Source organism: Lathyrus oleraceus, chromosome 1, assembly GCF_024323335.1.
Source record: "Lathyrus oleraceus cultivar Zhongwan6 chromosome 1, CAAS_Psat_ZW6_1.0, whole genome shotgun sequence".
NCBI classification, from domain to species: Eukaryota; Viridiplantae; Streptophyta; class Magnoliopsida; order Fabales; family Fabaceae; genus Lathyrus; species Lathyrus oleraceus.
The window spans coordinates 157,959,155-157,966,954 of record NC_066579.1 but is presented as its reverse complement, the minus strand read 5'-3'; the positions used below and the strand labels follow the sequence as shown (position 1 = coordinate 157,966,954).

The 7,800-nt window shown below is 36.2% G+C and overlaps 1 pseudogene; it reads left to right on the top strand.

Annotated features, from left to right (window-relative positions):
* The first annotated feature begins 435 nt into the window (after positions 1–435).
* Positions 436–1,669, top strand: LOC127123896 (uncharacterized; annotated as a pseudogene).
* The last annotated feature ends 6,131 nt before the right edge of the window (positions 1,670–7,800 follow it).

Below are 7,800 nucleotides of genomic sequence, written 5' to 3'. Positions count from 1 at the left end.
CCAGAGTCGTCGAAAACTGATTGAAATAGCCGCCGGAGTTATTCATTGTCGCAATAAAAAAACAATTTACCGGCGATTAAGTTCCGTCGCACCATGATTCCCGATTTCGCGTTAAAGCCATTCAATTGACAGCACATGTATTCTGTTAATTTCAATTTACCTTTTTAGGTTTCAAGCTTTCATTCAATTTTCAACATTGGTTTCTTAACCCCACTCCAGTAGAAATCTCACACAACAAGACTCAACAATGCTGGGATTTTCATATGGAGAAATATTCTTATTGCTGGGAGCCACTGCGGCTCTGCTTGGTTTGGTTCATGTTATTCTTACTTATCTTTATCATATCGAAATTTTAGTACTAATAGATCTAAATTGTTTAACCGGAAAATCAATGTGCAATAGGTCAAAAGGATTTGCCAATCATAACCAGAACAGCTGGGAGGATGGCTGGCCGGGCTATTGCATATGTATAATTGGTCCGGGGACACCTTGGATCTGTTATACAGCAATCTCAAGCTCGCCAGGTACTCTCCCTTTCTTTTATCAAAGTTATAATTCATATGGATATCTCTGTCCATACTAAAACTCGGTAAACTCATCGTTGCATTGTAAGAAAAATGAAAATTGCAATCTAGTTAATCACATATTCTATTCTGCCTTTTAGCTTCATAACAAACTTCGGGATATGATGGCACAAGTAGATGCTATTCAACATGAAGTTCGAAGTCTATCATTCATAAATCCTGGCCCTTTAACTCGGAGGCTTGATAATCTCGACCAGCCATCCATCTTAAATGGTATTTTTTACATTGATGCACGATTTAATCGAAATGTATTGATGCCGATATTTTGTATAACCGTGTTATCGGCTGTAGGTGGATATGCAAACAACAGGATACCGGAAGGTGCTGGGGTGAATCTCTCAATATCGTCTCTTACCAAGGTTTATTGACCACATACAGAAACTACTAATTCTATAGAATGGACTCCTCTAGGGAGCGTGTTTTCTTACACGTCTAATTATTTATAGGATTCAACTCCATTGCCATCCAATTCATTCAATATGCAAAGCAAAGCAACTACTTATGCCAGGTTGGCCGAGGCCCCTTCCATCAAGAATGTTCATTGGCAAGTAGTGCTGAAGTTGAGAAGATTAAAGATGGTCTGCAGCTTATTGTCATGCCAGTTTCCGCTGAAAGTACTGGACTCTTACCAAATCGTGGTGGTAATAATAACTTAATCATGATTGTCTGTTATCTGCATCGCATACTATGTTATAGTGATTTTTATGCAGCGTTTTTTATTTGCTCTAGAATGATATCTGAACTGAAACAAGCTTTGGTTGTATTAGGAGCTGATGTGAAAGGATCTGACATAGTTCAAGAAGCAATTTTGGAAGCAGAGGTAGCTCATAAAGCAAAAGAGTTCTTTTCACAGCCTAAAAATCAGATATGATTGATATAGTATTCCTATATAATACCTTAATTTTGTAGATGTTAGCATTTGTAGATTCACAATGATACATATTTAGTCTATATTTTATCTTGAAGGTATTGGTTGATGCATTGTCATTTCTTTAAGTTTCTAGTTCTTGTTCCTCAGGACAGAAAATCTAAAGGATTGTTTGTGCTCTAACAATTTTAAGATATTATATCTCATATTGATGCCATTTCTTGATAACCTCAACCACCATCGTCATTGAGATTTAAAATCTTGAATATAAAGAAACATTTTTCAAATTGTGAAGTGAATCTTATCATGAACCATAAAGATATATAATCAATAAAAATGTGATACTTTTAAATGAGAAATAGTGTCGCTCCATGTCATTTTTTTAATTTGGTCGTAAAGAATTTGTTGATTGTGTCCTTCATCCTACTATTTGATTATCATTCCCTTGCTTGTATCGTGTCTCTGGTTATTAATGAAACGTGCTGATTTACTCCTTAAATCAGGAAAAGGTAGTACATAAGGAGAAAAACCTAAGTTGATAGAATGTTAAATAATTCACAATTTAAGTCATAAATCAAGATGAAAAAGGTGGTTGCCTAGACAATGTTTATTTATTTTTGAATTGAGATACATTTGCATGTATTTTAATATGTTCATAACCATGCTTGATGTATTTGTCACAACTAAGCACTTCCCTTTGTAAATTGATTACAACCATTAAGGTGTATCCAATCAACAATACCTTAGATTTACATCACAAAAAGTATGACTTAAATTACATCTTTAGAATTAAAGTGTTTGAATGCTTACAAAATAACTTTTAAAAGTGAGGGTATGAAATAAATTCAATAGACATGCTTAAATTTTGAAAGGAAGTATTTGAAATAATTTTCACTTGACCTTAAATGTTTATGGGGAGTATTTTCCTCTGGTCATAGGAACTGGTGCCAAATGAAGTTGACCTTGTTGCTTCAGTTAGAAGAAATGGTGCTAGAGACAACCCCCGAGTTTCCTTCTACATTCCTCTAATATAGATTTGTTTTCTTTCACTATTTAAAACAATTTTCTAGCATGAAATACAAAATAAAAGAAGAAAGTTGTTCTCTTATATGCCAAAGTATGTGAGTTTTTTCCCTTAAAGATGCAATCTCTTTAAAAATATTTCCCGATAACTCAAATTATTTCTTTCAAAAATAATTTTTCCCCTTATTCAAATAATTTTCTCACCTATTGGTCATCAAACAAAAAGGTTAATAAAAAAAAATAAGAAAGAGAATAAGTTAGTTGCAAAATTTAAAAGAACTAAAAATACAAACATAAACTTATTTAGCCAAAACTCTGCTAAGGTGTTATGGATTTGGGTTTGGTTTGTGAATACATATCCTAAAATTGAGTATTGACTTGTAGTTGATAAATATTTGGGTATTTTTCCCTTCCAAATTTTCAATGAACTCCGTGTTTGCACATTCCTTCCAGACTTCATTGAACTCTGTGTTTGCACATTCCTTCCAAAAAAATTCATTAAAGTACTCAAGAGAGTGTAGTAGTCAAATCTTGACCAGGGTCTGTGTTCTTCTTCTTATTTATGTCGACCGAAATCACTCTCTAGTGGCTGACTAAGCCCGATGTTCCTCGATCCTTGGTTGATTCCCATGTCCAAGAGTTTTTCCTCATTATATTAATAAGGTTGTGCCCTACTTAGTAAATCTTTCAAACTATGGGCTTCTTTGAGTCTCCGACCTCAATTATCTTTCAAAAATCAAGCACTTCAATATGTCTTCTTGCCCCCCATGGTCACTGCCACTTTAATAAAGTTGTGAATGTTGGTGTAAGCCTTAGAGGCCAATACTTTTTGTACTTGTATCGAATAATAAAAGGCTTTTCTTTATTATGGTTGATTAATAAAGTCCCTGGAATAGATAGTCCATTTAATGTATTAAGTGTGACTTAATCATGAGAACACATTAAACATAAGGACACTATTCTTAAAGTATCCGTAGTCGAGCTTTAGTGTGAAGTGGGATAACATTAAAGCATTAAGACTATTATGTTTGTAGACTGATGATCACATCTCATGGATCATGGATAAAGAGTTATCAAGTCTTAAACATAGGTATGAATATTAGGAGTAATATTTATACCGGATTGACCCGCTATGAGAATACTATATAGAAAGTTATGCAAAGTGTCATAAGTTATTCTCATGGTGATAATAGTGTATTCCACTCTTCGACCTGAAACCACTATGGATCCTAGATATAGAGTCGAGTGCTTTATTGCTGATCCAACGTTGTCCGTAATTGGATAACCATAAAGACAGTTGATGGGTACTCCACAAAGCATGCTGAGGGACATGAGTGACCTAGATGGAATTTGCCCATCCTGCATAACAGGATAAATGTCTATGGGCCCAATATTGAACTGGACAAGGATGACACGGTCTATGCCTTGTGTTCAATATAGACATAAGGGCAAAAGGGTAATTATACACATAAGTATTATCACAGAAGGTTTTGTCAGATCACATGACATTTTCGTGTCTTGGGTAGCAGTGATGTGTTGCTAGATACCGCTCACTGTTTATTATGTTAAATGCGTGATTTAATATAATTGCCAACGTCACGAAAACCTACAGGGTCACACACAAAGGACAGAATGATGAGAGATAGAGTAACTAAGGAATACCGTAAGGTACGGTGCCCTTAAGTGAATTATAGAACATCGTAAGGTACGGTGTACTTGAGTAGAATACGAAATATGGTAAGGTACCATGGGCTTAAGTGATTTTGGGCATATTATAAGATATGGGCCAAAATACACTTAAGTGGGCTTTTTAGCTTGAAGCCCACACAAGAGGTTCTATAAATAGAACCCTTGTGCAGAAGTATTCATTGCGGTTGCATTATTTTCGTTTTCTCTCACTCTCTCTCTCTCTCACTCAAAGCCTTCATTCGTACCAACTAGCACTGAGATTGAAGGAACCCGTTCGTGTGGACTGAGTAGAGACGTTGTCATCGTTCAACGTTCGTGATCGCTCCGTGGATCTGCATCAAAGGTTTTGATCGTCACAAGAGATCTGCACCAAAGGTTTCAATCGTCATAAGAGGTAAATACTTTATCACTGATCATGATCATTCGCAAGGATCTCTAAAGGAGAAAATTTTAATTTCCGCTGCGTTTTGGACCGCAATTCTCCTTCTGTGAATGTAACCGCACATGGTTTCTTTATTTCTCTGAGTAATCACGCTGAGGATGACCATCCTAGTGGGTTGGTGCTTACGAGCAGTGAAGTGGATAGTAAAGGCTTCGTAGAGGTCGCTCTACAAATCTATGCTTTTGTCCATGAGACTTTTATACCAGGTTGTTGTTGATCTAGTAAGAGTTATTGCAAAGACCTTGCACTTTACAACCTCGTCGGTGTGGCAGTGGTCCAATTGATAGTCCACATGTTCAACATGTTCTTCTGGATTCCCAGTCCCATCATAGCTTTGAAGCTTGAGATGTTTCTCTAACCACCTATAAATTTTTCTCTCGAGGATGCGGGCAAACATGGGATTTCTTTTTTGCTCCAGGGATGGAGCATCTTCTTCGTATCTCTCTCTTGTGTGAGGAAGACGAAGCTCTTAGGGAGTATGGTTGTCATTTTCCCCTTCATGGTCAGGATAAGGAGTAAGGTGTCTTTGATTGTGATGACGCCCTGGTGATCTTGGAACTTCTCTTTATGACGTCCCCACTTTAATAAAAGTTTCTTGGGGGGAGGATTCTTGCACCGTGTTGCTTTTTGGGTAAACATGTTGTTGGCTTTCTTCAATTATGAATAGCCTTTTTTTTCAGAGCTTGTGAACTCTGTTGTTACACCATGTTGTAAATAATGTTCAACATATCATTTTCTCCCTACATGCTGAGGGTAACCTATAATACTGGGAAGCAAAAAAGTTTTTCCTATTCATGCATCACAAGAATCGGTGGAAGTTTGTGGGAAGGCTCAACTTTGTCAAATTGTTGGGCAGATCCGGGGTACGAAAGAAGCTGTAACATTCCATGGTTTGTCATAGATGGAACAAGGTTTTGCCACGAAGGATCAGATAAAGATGTTACTGTAACACCTCAAAATTTGCCCTCCTCTCTTGGGACTAGCTTAACATATTGCATATCATTCTTAGGTCATTAGGCATTGCATATTTGCATATCATATGGCAACATTATGCAATTCATCCTCCCAAGTCTTGGTCAGAAGATAAGAGGTTGGGATTCAAGCCTGAGGGTTTATGAATTGATCATTAACCATCTGAGGATGGTGGTACAAATTAGGGTTTTGACCACTGGTCAACCCTAATCAGTTGAATCAGTTGCATTGGGCCAATCAGGTTTTGGCAAGGAGATGAGGTCTACAATGGATATGGGGATCATCATGTGATTATATTGAGCTTATGGAAGCTAGGGTTTCATCATTGACCCATTTCATCAGGAGTTTGAGGCTCAGCTTGATCAGTGCATAGCCAGATTCATCTATCAATTGAAAAAGTCAACTGTGGTCAACTGGGCTTAAAATGATGGATTTGGAGGTGGGAGAGGGTTGGATACACTTCATTCATGTTGAAACAAGTTTCATTTGGCATTTCAAACATCAAGAATGAAGAAAATAAAGTCAGATGAAAAGTTTCCAAAAATGGCAGGTGACCTGTAATTGAAACTGCCAAAAATGGAAAGTTTTTCACCACAAAATTACATGTCCAAAAATGCTTCAAATGAAAATTTGTTCAACATGAAAGTTGTAGATCTTGCTCCCACCTTTCCAAAAAGTCCAAGAACTTGAATTTCTCATGTATGGTTGGCAAGTTGTGATCAAATCATTTTCCAAAAATGCCTAAATTCAAAGTGTCATAACTTTCACATGGAATGGCCAAATTGGATGATCTTTCTTTGAGCAAACCATATTTCACATGTACTTTCATGATGCATCATCAAATTTCATCAAAAATAATCATGGCAAAAAGTCATTTTTCAAGTGGATTATTTGAAGATTAGTGGCAAAATAGGTGAAATTTCAAAATACATGGTTTTGGCACAAAAAGCTCATTCCAACATATCACATACATCATTTTAGACTTGCTTGAACTGTCATTGCACTGTTACATTGCTTAATTTGGAAAAGGCTATTTTGGTTATTTCAATTAAAATTGCATTAGCACTAATTCATTCAATTTTGCTAATTGAGATTAAAAAATGGATTAAGCATTGGTATAAGAGGTTAATCATAACAGAAATCATAATCACACTTCACATTCCTCAAGATCTAACAGAATTTCCCTCCAAAACCTCCAAATTCTCCAAACTTTCTTCACACATTTTTCATCATTTCTCCTTGAATCCTTCATCAATTTGGTTCATTCTTGTTTGATCCACACTCCATAAGCATTGGTGCACGACTGTTCCACAAGATCAAGGCAAAAACCTTCAAGAATCGCAGCTGTCACAATCTCACACATCCATGGCAATTTGATGATTCTCGAAGCTGGAGTTGTGTTGAGCTAAACTACTTGTTGCATTCACCTTCCATAGCATTGAACTTCATCTGTTTTGGCTTTTTGGACCTTGAAGCTCGCGATTTCAACAGCTGCCATCACCACAAGGTTAGAACTCGATCTCGATGATTCTCAAAATCATGATGTGTCTTTGATAGTTCATTCATTGCTGAGCATACTGCAACTTGTAAAATTGATTTCCATTGAGAATTGCTCTAGTTATCGTGATTTGAACATTTGATGTGGAAACCTATTTTCGATCGATCCCGTCGATACAGTTAGAATTAGGTCATATGTTTGCCATATACATGATATAGGTTGAAAGATGAACACATTGATGTATGGCATGATGAATTTGGTTGAGATTTTTGCATTTTTGATTTTCTGGAATTTGCCTGTGGGAGACGATGAAAAACGCGCTTCAGTTCGCGTATTTGATCCAAAATTGCCTTGGCTGTGTTTGAATTGTTGTTTACCGCCACCACTGGCCAATGAGAGCGCGCCATTCCATTAAATGAAACGACCGTGTTTTGGTCTCGTTCCTCAGAATTACAATTGTGCCATTATTTCATTTAATTCATTTGATATTTCATTTTCTTTTTCATTTTTTCATTTCATTTTCATCACACAACTTCAAAAAATCATAAGTTCTTCATTTTTTATCCAAATTTGATGAGACTTTTTGCATTATTCTCCTTGTGATGTGTAGTGTTTTATGGTGATTTTTAATATTTTTGTGCACATGTGAAAAAAATAAATTGCTTAGGGTTTGATTGAATGTGTCCAATTTGTGTATGCCATGCCATTTCACTCATAAAATGAT